The 17,887-nt window shown below is 47.7% G+C and overlaps 1 protein-coding gene across 2 annotated transcripts in view; it reads left to right on the forward strand.

Annotated features, from left to right (window-relative positions):
- LOC144508453 (acyl-coenzyme A diphosphatase NUDT19-like) overlaps positions 1-17,887 on the forward strand; it is a 424,531-nt gene that overhangs the window by 394,127 nt on the left and 12,517 nt on the right. The gene's annotated exons all lie outside the window — the stretch shown is intronic.

The raw sequence follows: 17,887 nt of genomic DNA on the forward strand, positions 1-17,887 counted from the left end.
TAATCCCATTCCACCTGATCAAATGCTTTTTTAGCGTCCAGCGAGATTAACATCTCTGGTAGCTTGGAGGTGGCAGACGCATACATAATGTTTAACAGCTGCCGAATATTCGAGTACATATGTCTATTTTTAATGAACCCAGTCTGGTCAGGCGAGATGATAGAGGGCAGAATGTCCTCCAAGCGAACGGCCAAAATCTTAGATCAGTTTGAGATCCACATTCAGCAATGAGATCGGTCTATAAAAGCTGCGGATTTGCGGGTTCTTATTGTTTTTTAAGGATAAGCAAAATTGTCGCTTGCCTCAAAGTCTGCGAGAGAGAGTGGTTCTCATATGATTCATTGATCATGCACAGGGGAGCCAACCTATCTATAAATATTTTGTAGAATTCAATGGGGTACCCATCTGGTCTTGGACATTTCCCACTCAGCATAGTTCTGGCCGCCCTAACGATTTCTTCAACGTCGATTGGTTTCTCCAGTGCTGCGGCCTCTCCCCTATCCACCACAGGGAGATTCAGTGCCCCAAAGAACTCCTGAGAATCCGCCTCATTGGCGGTAGTCTCCGAGCTACATAGGGTTGAGTAAAAGTCCCTAAACAGTTCATTTATTCGCTGTGGATCAGTAGAGATCCCATTCGGAGTCTGCATTTGTGGTATTAGACTTTTGGCGGAGAATTGGTGCAGCTGATGAGCTAGTAGCTTGCTTGCCTTGTCCCTACGCTCATAGTGTGTATACTTAGATTTGAACAGCATCTCTTCCACTTGACGTGAAGGCAAGGTCTCAAACTCCACCTGTAGTAGTAAACATTCCTTATATGCCTCTGGGGATGGGCCCACAGCGTATGCGGCATCAACTTGGGCAAAACGCCCCAGCAATTCCGATAACCTACCTCTCTGCTTCGCCTCGTGCACTGAATAACATATGCTCTGACCCCTTAAATAAGCCTCCAATGTCTCCCATATGGTAGCTGCTGAGACTCCCAGAGCATCATTAAACTCTTAAGAAATCATTGATCTGAGTTAACAGAAATCTAACAAATTCATCATCAGAGAGCAGACAAGTATTAAATCGCTGAGGCCCACCCTCCTCCCCTCTATCAAGTCCATTTGTCAAGGGGACATGGTCCGAGATTATAGGAGCATGAGCGCACAGCCGGGAGCAACTTATTATTTACCAAAACGTAATCTATATGTGAATACTTTGGGTGAACAGGTGAAAAAAAAGAATGTTTCCTACTAGTGGGGTTAAGAAACCTCCATGGGTCCGACACCGTGTATTCCGCGAGAAGCGATTTAATAATTTCTGCCGACTTGGAAGATACAGCGGTCCTGGGGGAAGAACAATCCAGGGCAGGATCCGCCCAGTATCAACCAATGTGAATTCAAATCTGGAAGTAGCGCTGGAAAAAGCTGGAAAAACTGGAAGAAGCTTTCACAGTCCCAGTTTGGGGCATACACATTGGCTAACACCGGGGTGTCCCATATAATTTATCCGTGACAATGACGTATCAGCCATTTGAGTCAGAAATAACATTGGCTACTACCAACGGTAAGGACTTGTGGATGAGGATTGCCGCCCCCCGCGCCTTGGTGTGAAAAGTTCAGTGAAAGCATCGACCCTCCGCCCAATCCTCTCCGGAGCCAAAAATAGTCCACTGGCCTGAGATGGGTCTCTTGGAGGAATGCAATTTGTGTACCCAATTGTGGAAGATATTGAAATATCTTACTGTGCTTAACCAGATGATTTAATCCCCTGACATTCCAGCAAGTGAACTTGATCTCTCTGACGCCGGAGCGTAAGGGCCTCCTGGCCACCATCCCACATTCCAACAGTAGCCTGGTATCCCTCCTCACTGGGAGTCTCCCCCTAACCGCTGACATTGGCAGATGCCACACCCCAGGGCCCCACTCCCCACCGGCCGCGGGGAACCAACCACAAGAAAGAGAGGGTAGGCTTGAAAGAGGCCATACCACACCCACAGAGAAAAAAAGATATAGCAAAGACACAAAACCACCCACACAGACCAAACCCGCAAACACAGCGTTCCCCCGTCCCCCCCACACGCGCCCTCCCAAACAGGGCATGTGTGTCTCCAATACCTCCTTATCGCGGCACCTTCACAGCACTCCGCATGGGACACGATCTCCACCTCTATTCCCATCGTGGTCACAGGAATTATAACCTGAAAAGGTCTGTAGAAATACCAAACACTTAACACTTAACCTAACAGTCGCAAAACCCATTATTACCCTTTCCTGGCTCACAATTCGATCCGGGTATAGCATGCAGATTCATAAAAAACAAAGATCAGTTTACATCCGCTATGCGGTCACCCGATTCAAAAGTCTGTTCCACAAATTTCATCACAGCTGCCGGATCCGTGAACTTGTGCTCAGTCCCATTGTTGAGAGTAATCCTCAAGCAGGCTGGAAAGCGAAGCCCAAACCTGACCCCAGGCAGTCATGCAGAAGTCGTTTGACATCAGCGAAGGCCGTCCTTCTCCTTGCCACCACCGGGGTAAAATCTGGAAATATTGACGGCTTATTTTCCTGGTACCTCAGAGTGGTAGCCTGTGCTGCTTGCCGCAGGATTCTGTCTCATGACAAGGTGTAATGTACTCGTGCAATAATGGGCCGAGGAGCTTCTCCCGGTCTGGGCTATGCCTGTAACACTCTGGACCTGATTTTACCAAAACTTTGCGCCCAAATCGTGGTAAAGTTGGGCATCGGGCCTATACCGCGATCTGCACCCGATTCCGAGCAGACCGCGGCTTTACCGACACCCGATCCGGGCGCAGGTCCGGCCCGCGCCCGAATCGGGCGGCCCGACGATTTAAATGCATTCGCATGCATTTAAATCGACTTAATGAACCGCGCGCCCAACCCTACCGCCAAATCCCATTTTACCGTCTTCTGGCCCGATCCAGATCCGCGCTTTTAACGACCTGGTAAATAAAAGTCTGAAGTCGTCGCTGCAGCTTCCCAAGAGCAGGGTCAAAGCCTCCAACGGCTCTCTGACCCAGATCATCCTCTGGTAGGAGGGGGGAGGGAAGGATCCGCTGCCAGTCTGCGGCTGATCGGTGGGGAGGGAGGGGGCAGGGGGGGTCCGCCACCACTCTGCGGGCGATCCCTCCTCCCCACCAGAGGAACGAATCCCTCCTGCCGGAGTGGATGTGCGGCCATGCCATCCCACAAAACCTTCAGGATGAAGCGATTCCTCGCTAAGAAGGTGAAGCAGAACCGGCCAATTCCACAGTGGATCCGCATGAAAACCGGCTACAAGATCAGTACAAGTCCAAGAGGAGACACTGGAGAAGGACCAAGCTGGGCCTGTAAAGGGATACGCCATCACTGGTACACTACCAGCCACAGATTACTCTTCCCTGCAGGGCCAAGAGAGCGGGAGAGATGGCTGTGGCTGGTAGTGTACCAGTAATGGTGTATCCCTTTACAGGCCCAGCTTGGTCCTTCTCCAGTGTCTCCTCTTGGACTTGTACTGATCTTGTAGCCGGTTTTCATGTGGATCCACTGTGGAATTGGCCGGTTCTGTTTCATCTTCTTAGCGAGGAATCACTTCATCCTGAAGGTTTTGTGGGATGGCATGGCCGCACGTCCACTCCGGCAGGAGGGATTCGTTCCTCCGGTGGGGAGGAGGGATTGCTCGCAGAGTGACGGCTGACCCCCCCTGCCCCCTCCCTCCCCACCGATCGGCCGCAGACTGGCAGCGGACCCCCCCTCCCCCACCAGAGGATGACCGTCAGAGAGCTGTTCTCTCCGCTTTCTGCTTTTTTTTTCTTTCGTGCCTGGGCGCGCTCTGTCAGATTTTTTTCGAACTGCGCATGCACAGTTCAGAGCTCCAATCGGTCCGCCAGCACTAAGCCCCGCCCACAGTGCGAATCATACCGGAGCCGGCAAAACGCGTATGGGCGCGCTGGAAAGAGGATTCCAGGCTCGGATCTATTTGACGCCCAGATTCGGCACTTAGATTCAAAATGGTAAAATCAGGCCCTCTGGGTGTGCGATTCAGAAGCGGCTCATCCTCAAGTTCTAGCACATTCTTCAATAGCTGGGTGACAAAGTCTGTGATATTTGGGCCCTTGATTCCCTCTGGAAGGCCTATCAGACGGATGTTATTTCGTCTTTGGCATCCTTCCATCTCATCACATTTCTCCCTTCGGGACTTAACCTTGAATGTCAAATGAATAAGTTGGCTCTTCAGCTTAGAGATAGTGTTTCCACTAAATGCCTCCGAGTCCTCAAGCTCCTTCAAGCGGTTCTCATGGGCGACAGTGACACCTTGGAGAGATTTAACAGATGATCCGAGCTCCTCTCTCAGTTCTACTATCTTGGCCTACAACTCAGTGGCCCACCGGTCCAACTTACTGTCCAATCTTTGCATGGCCTCCATAATTAGCTTCCCCTGTCCTTTCGCTCAACATGCTCTGTTCAGAGATACCCGCAGGAGAGCGTGGTGGGGACCACCCCTCTGCCCCTGTGGTCCCACTCTTCAATTTTGGCTTGCCTCCTGCCATTTTGCCAGTGCCAGCGCCTGTGGGCTTACCCATTTCCTCCAACCTGGAGCGCCATTTCTTGGTCCACGTATCAATCTGTCGCGCTGGTCGATCTACCAGAGCTCTTACATGGACTGCTTTTTTAAAAATACTTTTCCAATTCAATCAAATCAAGTCCAATTCAGAGTCTCAACAAGTTAAGACATTTCCGATCCAAGCTGACAAGACAGGGTATGCAACCCTTTACCCTGTCTTGGGCCTGATCTACATGAGCCAAGCTGATTGGAGGAGGTGCAGGTCTTCCTCCTCCAAGGCTTGATCTCATTTGCATCTTAGCCAAAAGGCCGAGATGCTGCTTTAAAAAATTGCTTCATATGAAAATGAAGCTTAAATGTAACCTAATGACCTCAACCAAGCGCTGCATCCAATCCATACTACACTTGATCTTAGCCAAAAGGCCGAAAAGACTGCTTTTTTTTGTACTTTTCCAATTCAATCAAATCAAGTCCAATTCAGAGCCTCAACAAGTTGAGACATTTCCGATCCAAGCTGACAAGACAGGGTATGCGACCCTTTACCCTGTCTTGGGCCTGATCTACATGAGCCAAGCTGATTGGAGTAGGCAGACGTCTCCGCCCCCAAGGCTTGATCTCATTTGCATCTTAGCCAAAAGGCCGAGATGCCGCTTTTAAAAATTGCTTCATATGAAAATGAAGCTTAAATGTAACCTAATGACCTCAACCAAGTGCAGCATCCGCATAACTACACTTGATCTTAGCCAAAAGGCCTTTTTTTAAATACTTTTCCAATTCAATCAAATCAAGTCCAATTCAGAGTCTCAACAAGTTGAGACATTTCCGATCCAGGCTGACAAGACAGGGCATGCAATCCTCTACCCTGTCTTGGGCCTGATGGGGAGCACTTCCTGTTGGGGAGCACTTCAGCGGTCACGGGCATTCGGCCTCTGATATTCGGGTAAGCGTTCTCCAAGGCGGCCTTCGCGACACATGACGGCGCAGAGTCGCTGAGCAGAAACTGATAGCCAAGTTCCGCACACACGAGGACGGCCTCAACCGGGATATTGGGTTCATGTCCCACTATTTGTAACCCCTACAGAGTTTCACTGGCTGTCTTGTCTGGAGACAATACACATCTTTTTAGCCTGTCTTGATGCTCTCTCCACTCATGCTGTTTTGTTTCTTAAAGACTTGATTAGTTGTAAGTATTCGCATTCCAACCATTATTCATGTAAATTGAGTTTGTGTCTTTATATGCTCTGTTTGTGAACAGAATTCCCACTCACCTGAAGAAGGGGCTTGCAGCTCCGAAAGCTTGTGTGGCTTTTGCTACCAAATAAACCTGTTGGACTTTAACCTGGTGTTGTTAAACTTCTTATTGGGCCTGATCCACATGAGCCAAGCTGATTGGAGTAGGCAGACGTCTCCGCCCCCCCAGGCTTGATCTCATTTGCATCTTAGCCAAAAGGCCGAGATACCGCTTTTAAAAATTGCTTCATATGAAGCATATGAAGCTTAAATGCAACACAATGGCCGCCACCAAGTGCAGCATCTGCAGACTACGCTTCTCGGCCTTTTGGCTAAGATCAAGTGTATGATCGGCACCCCATTGTCGGCCGCACTTGGTCGAGGTCATTGGGTTACGCTGAGGCTTCATATGTTTCATATGAAGCAATTTTTAAAAGCGGCATCTCGGCCTTTTGGCTAAGATGCAAATGAGCTCAAGTCTTGGAGGAGGAACCTCCCCCTTCTCCAATCAGCTTGGCTCATGTAGATCAGGCCCAGGACAGGGTGGTTTGGTCGCTCGCCCTGTCTTGTCAGCCTGGATCTGAAATGTCTCAACTTGTTGAGACTCTGAATTGGATTTGATTTGATTGAATTGGAAAAGTATAAAAAAAAAAATCTGCAGACTCCGCTTGATCTTCGCCAAAAGGCCGAGACGCCAAAAGGCTTTTTTACCTTACTTCACCCTCAACTGGGCGAACAGAAGCAGCAAAGGGTTCCCAGCCAAGCTGTAAGTTGCAACTCTTCTCCCTCACTTTAATTCACCCTTGGTTGGGTAAAAAAAGAAACAGCAGTGTCCCCAGGTTGATCTGACAGTTGCAGTTTTTATGACACAGGAGTTCTTCTCTGGGCTGCCCCGCACCCTAAACCAATTCACACTTGACTGTGTGAAAAAAAATACAAGATGGCTCCAGGCTGAACTGCAAGTCCCAACATGCCCCTCATTGAGCTCTAGCTGCAAAAAAAGCAATCCAAAAGTAGAAATAGCAGCTTCCAATTTGCAGCAGGACCTCAGTGGCTCCTGCTTCCCACTTTAATTCACGCTTTCTTGGGTGAAAAAAAGAGAGTTTGCAGACTGAGCTGAAATCCACAGCCCCTCCCCTGCTGAGCACACACAGTAAATTCCAACCAGCAGGAAGGAATATAAAACCTAACCCTTTCCAGCTCGACTTTCAAAGTTCTCTCTTTGCAACTGCACTCCAGGGATGTTTAAAGCTTGCTTGATGTACATTAACCTCTCTCCAGACCTCAACCAACAGCCAGATTTCAAGAAGGATCTTGCCACCTGTGGATCATACTTCCTCTCACACCAGTGCCATCCTTGATCCCCAGGCCATTTTTTACAATGTAATCAGCTTCGTGACAGAAACCAGCGCAAGGCTGATTACAATATGGAAATGTCAATTTCCACATCATGGTATTCTCCGGGCTCGCTAATGTCTCCCAACCTCCAGGAGAGGTTCCCATCAGTGGGGATTAAAGCTGGTCTCCATAAATGGGGACCAAGTTTGATCGCTGGTGGAGACAGAGGCCATTGTGGACCCTCCTCTCCCCTCCTCCCACCCCCTGAGGCCAGGGGCAAGGGGTGCCCTTAAGGCAGTGCCAGCCTGGCATTGCCCAATAGGGTTGGGAGGCAGGAGGGCGATCAGGGCTGGCCGAGGGGGGATGGGAAGCCGGCGATCGGAAGGTAGGGGAGGCCCTGGGAAGCAATCGGGAAGCCAGTGATGGGGAGTGTGGGGAGGCAATGCGCAGGCGCCAATCTCTCCTCTGACAGATTGGCGCATGCGCAATAGCCCACTCTGCATGGTGATGCTGGCCTCTCGAGCAGGTTCAAGTTGCACAACACCTCCCCTTACCGGAATGAATCACATTAGGTTCTGTGCATCACAGAGTTCCAGAGATTCATTCCATTCAGCCTCCCAAAAAACGGGTGGGAAAATCTCCCGTTTTCCTGCCCATTGGACACTTAAGTTTTTTGGGAAGAATTGCCTCCTCTGTTTCTCTCCTGTACTCCATCTCATCATTGTTTGAGATCCGACCCAGTACAGTCATCAGCAAACTTGAAAATCGAGTTGGAGCGGAATTTTGCACCCAGTCATAAGTATATGAGGACTGTAGTATGGGGCTGAGGACACAGCGGTGTTGAGGATAACCGTGGAGGAGGTGTCATTGCCTATCCTTACGGATTGAAAGCTGTAGGTTGGGAAGTCTAGGATCCGGTTGCAGAGGAAGGAGTCCGAGGCCACGGAGTTTGGAGATGAGTTTTGTTGGGATAATGGTGTTGAAGGCTGAGCTGTATTCAATAAGAAGGAGTCTGACAAAAGTGTCTTTGTTATCAAAGTGTTCCCAGGTTGAGTGTAGAGCTAGGGAGATTGCGTCTGCTGTAGTGGGTCCAGACAATCTGGGAGACCGGAGTTGATGCATGCCACGACTAGCCTTTTGAACCACTTCATAATGATGGATGTCAGAGCCACCATTAAGGCACGCTGCCTGGCTTTTCATAGAATCATAGAAACCCGACAGTGCAGAAAGAGGCCATTTGGCCCATCGAGTCTGCATCAACCACAATCCCACCCAGGCCCTACCCCCATATCCCTACATATTTACCTGCTAATCCCTCTAACCTACGCATCTCAGGACACTAAGAGGCAATTTTAGCATGGCCAATCAACCTAACCCGCACATCTTTGGACTGTGGGAGGAAACTGGAGCACCCAGAGGAAATCCACGCAGACATGAGGAGAATGTGCAAACTCCACACACACAGTGACCCAAGCCAGGAATCGAACCCAGGTCCCTGGCGCTGTGAAGCAGCAGTGCTAAACCACTGTGCTACTGTGCCGCCCTTTGGTGCAGGGATGATGGTCTTCTGCTTGAAGCAGATAGGGACCTCAGATCGATGTAAGGAGGGGTAAAAGATATTTGCGAATACCCCAGCCAGCTAGTCTGCACAGAATCTCAGTGTTTGTCCAGGTATCCCATCCGGGCCCGTTCCTGGGTTAACTTTCAAGCCCGAACTGACATCTGCGATGGTGACCTTCTACACTGGTTCAGCCGAGGCTTTGGGGGTGGAAGACATCCTTTCATTGACCTCTTGCTCAAAATAGGCATAGAATGCGTTGAGCTCATCGGGGAGGGGTGCTTTGTTGCCAGCAATTCTACACACCTTCACCTTGGGCAGCATGGTGGCACAGTGGTTAGCACTGCTGCCTCACAGTGCCAGGGACCCGGGTTTGATTCCTGGCTTGGATCACTGTCTGTGCGGAGTCTGCACGTTCTCCCCATGTCTGCGTGGGTTTTCTCCAGGTGCTCCAGTTTCCTCCTACAATCCGAAAGACATGCTGGTTAGGTGCATTGACCATGCTGGATTCTCCCTCAGTGTACCCGGGCAGGCGTCGGAGTGTGGCGACTAGGGGATTTTCACAGTAACTTCATTGTAGTGTTAATATAAGCCTACTTGTGACACTGATAAATAAAACTAAACTAAAAAACTAAAACTTGTAGCCTGTTGTGTCATGCAGACCTTGCCATAATTGGTGGACATCCGTGTGGCTAGCCTGGGACTCTAGCTTGGTCAAGTACTGTCTCTTGGTATCTTTGATGGTTCTCTGTAGATCATATCTGTTTTCAGAGTGTCCTCTGATTATGTTTTTTGTTTGGCTTGAATTTCAGAGTTTCTCTGTTTGAACTCTGAAATGGTATTTTTGTTGAAGGGAAAGATGCAGCATAAGATGCATATTGCTTGTAAGTGTGTGACATGAGCTATGGAATTTGTCATATGGCTGAATAGGTGATGAGTCAGGCAATTCCTTTGTGGTCTTTTTCCTCTAGGGCAAGTTTTAAGCACTTTTGCTCACAGAAATTACTGAGGTTGCTTGTTATTTTGTCTTTCTAAACAAAACATTGATACTCTTTCTAACAATCCTTGGCTCTGCCTGCTATCTTAAAGAGTTATCAACAAAAGGTCATCCTAAACTATCCCAAGTTCCCTTCACCCATTACCCCTGTGCTCACTAACTTCAATTGGCTCCTGGTCAAGTAATGTCTTGATTTTAAAATTCTCACCCTTGTTTTAGTTCAATCGGGCAGCATGGTTGGTGCAGGCTTGGAGGGCCGAAGGGCCCGTTCCTGTGCTGTAATTTTCTTTGTTCTCTGTTTTCAAAGCCCTCCATGATCCTGCCCCTCCCTATCTCTGTAATCTCCTCCAGCCCTACAATCCTCTGGGATATCTATGTTCCTCTAATTCTCCCCATTTGAAAATCCCTGAATTTCTTTGCTTCACCATTGCTCCAGCCTTCTGCTGCTTAGGCCTAAAGCTCTGGAATTCCCTCCCTAAACCTCTTCACCTCACTTTCCTCCTTTAAGACATTCTTTCAAAACTACCTTTTTGATGAAGTGTTTGGTCTTCTTCCCTATCTTGCAATGCGATTTGGTGTCAAACTTTGCTTTACAAAGTCATAGTTAACCAACATCACTAAAACAGATTGCTCAATTATCACTGTGGGAGTGCTGCACCATCAGTGGTACTGTTTCTCAGATGAGACATTAAACTCTGTCCCCTCCTGTGAAAAGAAGAATCCATGGTATTTTTCAAGCTACAGCAGTACAGTTCTTCCCAGTCCTAACCAGCATTTTAGCTTTTAACCAACATCACTAAATAGATTTCCTGAACGATGACTGTCCTGGTAGACCTATTGTTTCACCGTTTCTTCACAACTGAACTGATATTTTCTATTTTTGACTCGATGTCTTTTTCTCCTTGTCCAGTCTCTTCCCACCTACATCCATGATTCATCTGATGCCCTCCGTCACTTTAAGAATTTACAATTTCTTGGCCCTCACCATTTGCTCTTCAACACGGATGGCCAATTTTTCCACACCTTCCACCCCTGCCAAGATGGCATTTGGGATCTCCACTTCTTCCTTAAACAGAGGCCCAACCATTCCCTATCCATCATCATCCTCCTCTACTTGGAAAAACTTGTTTTCACGTTAAACAACTTATACTTCAGCTTCACTTACTTCCTCCAAATGAAAGTATTGGCATGGGTCCTTTCTATGCCTGTCTTTGTGTTGGATATGTGGAATATTCCTTATTCCAGTCCTATCCTGGTCCCCTCCCTTACCCCTTTTTTCAGTACATTGATGATTCTTTCAGGGCCATTTACTGCACTCACTCTGAACTGGAAAACATCATCACTTTGACTTCCAATTTCCACCCTTCTCTCACCTTCAAATGTCCATTACTAACTCTCCCTTCCTCAACTTTGCTAATTCCATTTCTGGGGATAGGCTATTAACAAATATTCATGAGAGGCCAACTAACACAGCAATTTCGACTATACTTCTTCACACCTTGCTCCTCCATTCCGTTCTCCCCAGTTTCCCTGCCTCCAATATGTCTGTTCTGATAATGCAACATTCCACACTAGTGTTTCTGCTAAGTCTTTCTTTTTCCCCAACCGAGGATTCCCCCTCCTCCTTTCTCATTGTCATTTACAGGGCCCTCAACCATTTCTAATTAATTTCCTGTACCTTTGCTTTCAACCCTGCGCTCCTTCCCAGAACCACAATCGGATTCCCCTTATCCTCACTTTGCAACCACCAGCCTCTGCGCAAGATGTCACCACCAAAGAAATCTTCCCCTTCCTCAACTTTCAGCTTTCTATAGGAACCATTTCTCCAGTACAATCTGGTCCACACCTCAACATCCTCCACCCCCATCATCCCATACCCTTCCTATGCAAGAGCAGGAAGAGCAACAACTGTCATTTTACCTTCCCTCTGCTCACCCAGCATCCTAAAATTCCCTTCCAAGTGAAACAGCTTCTTTCAATTCAACATAATGTATTCACTGCTCACAGTGTGGTTTGCTCTACACTGGGGGACCATACACAGAGTGGGTGATTGCTGTCTCGAGCACTTCCCTTCTATCCACAAGCATAACCATGAGCTTCCAGGTGTCTGGCATTTTAATTCTCCACATTGCTTTCACTCTGACCTTTCTGTCCTTGGTGTCCTGTAGTGTTCCATGAACAGCAACTCAGCTTTCCAGAATGCGCTGTATAGCCATTTGGACTCAAACTTGAATGTAAAAATTTCAGACCATAAGTTTCACTCCCATGTTGTTCCTTTTCTTTGCATGTTAATCACTTTTCTTGTTCCCAATTTTGGACAGCAGCTGTTCATCATTTTGCCATTCACACCTCCTCTAATCACATTTTTTGTTTATTTACTTGTTCAATTACAAGTCACCCTTTGGCTCTGCCCCATCAACATCTTTTGTCATTTAATGTCTTCTGTCTTCACTTTTATTCTTTTCTTTTCCCAACCTCGTCCTTTTCACTTGCTTAAAACCTATCACATTTTTAACTTATCCTATTTCTGATGAGAAGACACCAACCTGAAACATTAGCTCTATTTCTCTCCACAGTTGTTGCCTGACCTGCTGAGTATTTTCAGTACACTGTTTTTATTGTTGTTTGGGGGAGCTTGCTGTGCCCAACTGGTGGCTGTATTTCCTACCTTACAACAGTGACGGCACTTCAAAAAGTATTTCATTGACTGAAAAGCACTTCTGTTGATCCTGAGTTGAAGAAAGCACCAAATAAATGCCAATTTTTCATGGAACTTTGGTCATGCGATTTAGAATTAGTCTTTTTTAAATTCTTTCACAGGATGTGGATGTCATTGGCTAGGCTAACATGAGGGGGGACATGAAGGGGGCAGGTCATGAAGGGGAACCCATTGGGAGGGCCCCAATGCCGGTCATCTATGTTCCGGACGGGAGGAAGATCAGTCCAGAGATCTATGATGGGGGATGGGGGGGCAAACATGCCTTCAATGGGAGAAGGTGGGGGGATCCCAATATCTGAGGGGAGGGGTCTTCAATTTCACCTTGAGATTGGGGCGCCCTTTAAAATTGGCATCCGATCTCTGTGAATCCAGACTTGCCGATGAGCTTCCAACCCCTCTCAGAACCAGTGCAGCTCTGGCCCCGGGAAGATCGCAATTCAATTTGTATTTGTGCCAAAAATGCCAGCACCAATCGCACCAGTTTTCTTGCCCGAAATGACACTCAGGGGGGCGATCTGACCGGCTCATCCCGCCGGTCGATAGACGAGGCGAGCCAGTGTGATCAGGCGAGAGGCAAAACATTGGGTTTGCGCCTTGTTTTTCGCCTTTCACGATGTTACCAGCCTCGTTTTGTCGGTGAAATCGGCTTAGTGATTTAAATTTATTTAAATATTATTAGTGAGTCCCAGATTCTATCAAATCATGCTTACTTACACATACCTGCTCATTGGTTGAGGTCCTCACCGGAGAGGAGCTAATCTGGTCCCCAGCAATGGGGACCAGACGTGATGGCCTAGCGAGTCAGAACAGAGGTCATTGAAGCCCCATGGGTGGTTGGGGTCAGGGCTGGTCAGTGTCCCTTGGCGGGCAATGCCAAGGGAATGGGACCTGAGACTGTGGGGTCTAAAGGGGCCAGAGGCTGAAGGGGATGGGCCCATGATAGGAGGGGTGGGGCCATAACTGGGAGAGGCAGATGGGTGAGCTCTGTGGGGAGGGAAGGAGGGAAGAGGGGGCTCTGCAGGAGGGGGGCTGGGGATCGGCATCGGCCAGATTTGCAATCATGGGATGGGGAGAGGGCGGATCGGTGCTATCTGGGGAGAGGAGGGATGACAGCAGATCTGCCAGTGTATTGTGTATACTGTGTGTTGGAAGATTGGGGCGCTTGCGCACAGGCACCCCTAGAACTCAGCAACCAACTTCCCAGTGAGAATAGGCTCCCCCCTCCCCCTAATAGTGAAAATCACATCAAGAAATTGGTGTGATTCTCTTCTGCTTTCACGCTTTTTTGGAAAAACTCCGCCCACAGACTCTGTCTTTTTGAGATCTCACAGCCACCACAATCCTTAAATCAATATTTTTCCCCTCTACTGTATTACACGGTATTGTTTTCTACAATCCTTTACAAGTTCCTATTCCTAGAATTGATCAACATTTTTTTTTAGTTTATGGCTACTACATTTAGAAAATAAATGTACACTATTTGCTTAAACTAATTACAATCTTCCAATTCTATATGTTCCTTTTGAAATACAATAGCCAGCTTTAAACCAATTACTTTATTTGCCTTATGTAAGGGAAGATTCAAGCTCTCCTGGCTCCCTGTTCATTACCATTTCAAACCACTTGCCTTCATACCTTCTCTATTGATCTCTACCCTTCAGTCTGTCCAAAATTCAATTAAACTCCAATTAAATTTTAATATATAAAAGGTAAGAGAGAGGCACAAATAGCCATTGGACCACTGGAAAATGAGGCTGGAGAAGTAATAATAGGAAACAAAGCAATGGCAAGATTTTAGATTTCATTATTAAAGATGAGATTGCAAAGTACTTGAAAGTGCATGATAAAGTAGGACTGAGTCAGCATGGCTTTGTCAAGGGAAGGACATGTCTGACAAATCTGTTACAGTTCTTTGAGGAGGTAACAAGGAAGTTAGATAAAGGAGAGCAAGTCGATGTAATTTATTTAGATTTCCAGAAATCACAGAAATCATAGAAACCCTACAGCACAGAAAGAGGCCATTCGGCCCATCAAGTTTGCATCAACCACAATCCCACCCAGACTCTACCCCCATATCCCTACATATTTACCCACTAATCCCTCTAACCTATGCATCTCAGGACACTAAGGGCAATTTTAGCATGTCCAATCAATCTAACCCGCACATCTTTGGACTGTGGGAGGAAACCGGAGCACCCGGAGGAAACCCACGCAGACACGAGGAGAACGTGCAAACTCCACACAGACAGTGACCCAAGCCGGGAATCGAACCCAGGTTCCTGGAGCTGTGAAGCAGCAGTGCTAACCACTGTGCTACTGTGCCACATAGGAGACTGTTAAATAAGTTAAGTGCCCATGGTGTTAAAGGTAAGATCCTGGCATGGATAGAGGATTGGTTGATTGGCAGAAGGCAGAGAGTGGGGATAGAGGGGTCTTTCTCAGGATGGCAGCTGGTGACTAGTGGTGTGCCTCAGGGGTCAGTGCTGGGACCACAACTTTCCACAATATACATTAACGATTTGGAGGAAGGAACTGAAGGCACTGTTGCTAAGTTTGCAGATGATACAAAGATATGTAGGAGGACAGGTAGTATTGAGGAAACTGGGGACTGCAGAGGGACTTGGACAGGTTAGAAGAATGGGCAAAGAAGTTTCAGATGGAATACAATGTGGAAAAGTGTGAGGTGATGCACTTTGGAAGGAGAAATGGAGGCAAAGACTATTTTCTAAATGGGAAAATGCTTAGGAAATCAAAAACACAAAGGGACTTGGGAGTAATTGTTCAAGATTCTCTTAAGGTTAACATGCAGGTTCAGTCGGCAGTTAGGTAGGCAAATACAATGTTACCATTCATGTTGAGAGGGGTAGAATACAAGAACAGGGATGTACTTCTGAAGCTGTATCAGGCTCTGGTCAGATCCCATTTGGAGTATTGTGAGCAGTTTTGGGCCCCATATCTAAGGAAGGATGTGCTGGCCTTGGAGAGGGTCCAGAGGAGGTTCACAAGAATGATCCCTTGGAATGAAGAGCTTGTCGTATGAGGAATGGTTGAGGACTCTGAGTCTGTACTCGTTGGAGTTTAGAAGGATGAGGGGGGATCTTAATGAAACTTACAGGATACGGCAAGGCCTGGATAGAGTAGACATGGAGAGGATGTTTTCACTAGTAAGAAAAACTAGAACCAGAGGGCACAACCTCAGGCTAAAGGGATGTTCCTTTAGGGATGGCCTGATGGAATCTATCCAAGGCTGCTCAGGGAGACGAGAGGTGAAATCGTTGGGCCTCTGACGCAAATCTTTGTCTTGTCACTGGACGCAGGTGAGGTCCCAGAGGATTGGAGGATAGCCAATGTGGTCCCGTTATTTAAGAAGGGTAGGAAGGATAACCCGGGTAATTATAGGCCAGTGAGCTTGACGTCCGTGGTGGGGAAGTTGTTGGAGAAGATTCTTAGAGATAGGATGTATGCGCATTTAGAAAGGAATAAACTCATTAATGATAGTCAGCATGGTTTTGTGAGAGGGAGGTCATGCCTCACTAACTTGGTGGTGTTTTTTGAAGAAGTGACCAAAATGGTTGACGAAGGAAGGGCCGTGGATGTTGTCTATATGGACTTTAGTAAAGCGTTTGACAAAGTCCCTCATGGTAGGCTAGTGAAAAAGGATGGATCTCATGGGATAAAGGGGGAGGTGGCTAGATGGGTGGAGAACTGGCTTGGTCATAGAAGACAGAGGGTGGTAGTGGAAGGGTCTTTTTCCGGCTGGAGGCCTGTGACTAGTGGTGTACCGCAGGGCTCTGTATTGGGACCTCTGCTGTTTGTGATTTATATAAATGATCTGGAAGAAGGAGTAACTGGGGTGATCAGTAAGTTTGCGGACGACACAAAACTGGCAGGACTTGCAGATAGTGAGGAACATTGTCAGAGGCTACAGAAGGATATAGATAGGCTGGAAATTTGGGCAAGGAAATGGCAGATGGAGTTCAATCCTGATAAATGCGAAGTGATGCATTTTGGTGGGAATAATGTAGGGAGGAGCTACACGATAAATGGAAGAACCATAAAGGGTGCAGAGACGCAGAGGGACCTGGGTGTGCAAGTCCACAGATCTTTGAAGGTGACGTCACAGGTGGAGAAGGTGGTGAAGAAGGCATATGGCATGCTTGCCTTTATAGGACGGGGCATAGAGTATAAAAGTTGGGGTCTGATGTTGCAGATGTATAGAACGTTGGTTCGGCCGAATTTGGAATACTGCGTCCAGTTCTGGTCGCCACACTACCAGAAGGACGTGGAGGCTTTGGAGAGAGTACAGAGGAGGTTTACCAGGATGTTGCCTGGTATGGAGGGGCTTGGTTATGAGGAGAGATTGGGGAAACTGGGGTTGTTCTCCTTGGAAAGACGGAGGATGAGGGGAGACTTAATAGAGGTGTATAAAATTATGAAAGGCATAGATAGGGTGAACGGTGGGAAGCTTTTCCCCGGGTCGGTGGTGACGTTCACGAGGGGTCATAGGTTCAAGGTGAAGGGGGGGAGGTTTAACACAGATATCAGAAGGACATATTTTACACAGAGGGTCGTGGGGACCTGGAATGTGTTGCCGGGCAAGGTGGTGGAGGCGGACACACTGGGAACGTTTAAGACTTATCTAGACAGCTATATGAACGGTGTGGGAATGGAGGGATACAAAAGAGTGGTCTAGTTTGGACCAGGGAGCGGCGCGGGCTAATTGTTCCTTGTTTCTCGTTTCAAGGCTTCATTCTATGATCATCTTGCTGGTGCCAGTACAGAGCGAGACTGCGGATAGTTGGGAACCTGTCTCGGGGGCAGGGAATTCAGATGGTGTTCGTAAAGCAGAAGTGGAAATGAATAGGGTTGGGAAGCATTTTCTGATCAGGGCCAGTGTGATCTCCTGGACTCGTTTCGATCGCCTCAGGGGGTCGGAGAGGAATTTCCCAGATTTTTTTTCCCCATATTGGCCCTGGGGTTTTCACTCTGGGTTTTCGCCTCTCCCTGGAGATCACATGGTCTGGAATGGGGGGGTGGGGGTGAGTTAATAGGTTGTGATGAACAAAGCATCGTAGCTGTGAGGGACAGCTCGGTGGATAGGATATTAGGATGTAGATAGGCTGGAAAATTGGGCGGGGATCCTGGATTCAGGATTCAATCCTGGACCGTGGAGCGGCGCGGGCTTGGAGGGCCGAAGGGCCTGTTCCTGTGCTGTATTGTTCTTTGTTCTTTAAAACAGAGATGAGGAGGAATTTCTTCAGCCAGAGAGTGGTGAATCTGTGGAACTCTTTGCCGCAGAAGGCTGTGGAGGCCAGATCATTGAGTGTCTAGATAGATAGGTTCTTGATTAATAAGGGGATCAGGGGTTATGGGGAAAAAGCAGAAGAATGGAGATGAGAAAAAAATTAGCCATGATTGAATGGCGGAGCAGACTCGACGGGCCGAGTGGCCTAATTCTGCTCCTATGTCTTACGGTCTAAACCAGGCACACCCACACG

Source organism: Mustelus asterias, chromosome 20, assembly GCF_964213995.1.
Source record: "Mustelus asterias chromosome 20, sMusAst1.hap1.1, whole genome shotgun sequence".
Lineage (NCBI taxonomy): Eukaryota > Metazoa > Chordata > Chondrichthyes > Carcharhiniformes > Triakidae > Mustelus > Mustelus asterias.